Source organism: Meleagris gallopavo, chromosome 3 (assembly GCF_000146605.3).
Source record: "Meleagris gallopavo isolate NT-WF06-2002-E0010 breed Aviagen turkey brand Nicholas breeding stock chromosome 3, Turkey_5.1, whole genome shotgun sequence".
Taxonomy (NCBI): Eukaryota; Metazoa; Chordata; class Aves; order Galliformes; family Phasianidae; genus Meleagris; species Meleagris gallopavo.
This window is the reverse complement of record NC_015013.2, coordinates 80,570,473-80,571,143: the sequence shown is the minus strand read 5'-3', so window position 1 is coordinate 80,571,143 and position 671 is coordinate 80,570,473.

The window sequence follows — 671 nt, the reverse complement described above, 5'->3', positions numbered from 1 at the left end:
CCTATAAGCTTGTACCTGAGGGCCTACCAAGGAAAAGGGATGCAAAATCATCCGTGTTTGATCTGCATTACTTCAGGAAAAAAAAAAAAGTTCTTTTCTGATTAAAAACACCGCATGGCACAGGGAAGAAGGAAGAAGCACGGGGCCCTTTGCCCAGAGGGTGGCATGGGCACTTGGCCAGTGCAGCAGAGCTGCTGCTGGCGTTCCCACATCTGCAGGGAAGGGAAACCAGCAGGGTTTCTCCTTCCCCTCCACCTCCCCCTTCCCGACCTTTGTTTCCCAGCCAGCCCCGCTCCTGGAAATCCCTGGGCAACCAGGCAGAAAGGAGCCTGCGGGCTCGGTGGGGAATGGCAGCCCTGGGTGAACTCCAGGCTCCCTGTGGGGGCTGGCTGTGGGGCCGTGGGGCCTGCAGCTCACCCGTTGGCAGTGATTTCTAAACATGTCCCCTATAAGCCTGACTGCTGAGACATGTTGTCCTGGAAGTGTGTCTCCCCACCAAGCCAGCTGCGTAGGGGAGAGGGGGGGGAAAGACAGACAGACAGACAGAGCCCAATTAAACCCTCCCCTGGCCGGCCCCTGACACTCCCTCCTGCATTTTCCAGTCTGTGGTTACAGCACTCAAAGAGTTCCATTAAATCATCAGATTTTACAGGTTCCTAAAAAAAAAAAAA